Below are 368 nucleotides of genomic sequence, written 5' to 3'. Positions count from 1 at the left end.
CGTCACCTTGTACAAGAGGAAAGGAGATAAATCAGACTGCTCAAATTACCGAGGTATTACTCTGCTCTCCATTGCTGGTAAAATCCTTGCAAGAATTCTTTTGAACAGACTAATACCCACCATAGCAGAAGATCTTCTACCTGAAAGCCAGTGTGGTTTCCGAGCCAACAGAGGTACCACAGACATGGTATTTGTTCTCAGACAACTGCAAGAGAAGTGTCAGGAGCAGAACAAAGGACTCTATGTTACCTTTGTTGATCTCACCAAGGCTTTCGATACTGTGAGCAGAAAAGGTCTGTGGCAGATTTTGGAACGTTTAGGATGTCCTCCCAAGTTCCTCAAAATGATCATCTCGCTTCATGAGGACC

The sequence above is a fragment of the Empidonax traillii genome, unplaced genomic scaffold (genome assembly GCF_003031625.1).
Source record: "Empidonax traillii isolate 1590-97213 ecotype Southwest subspecies unplaced genomic scaffold, ASM303162v1 scaffold251:size695767, whole genome shotgun sequence".
NCBI lineage: Eukaryota > Metazoa > Chordata > Aves > Passeriformes > Tyrannidae > Empidonax > Empidonax traillii.
Note: the sequence above shows the minus strand (reverse complement) of the source record.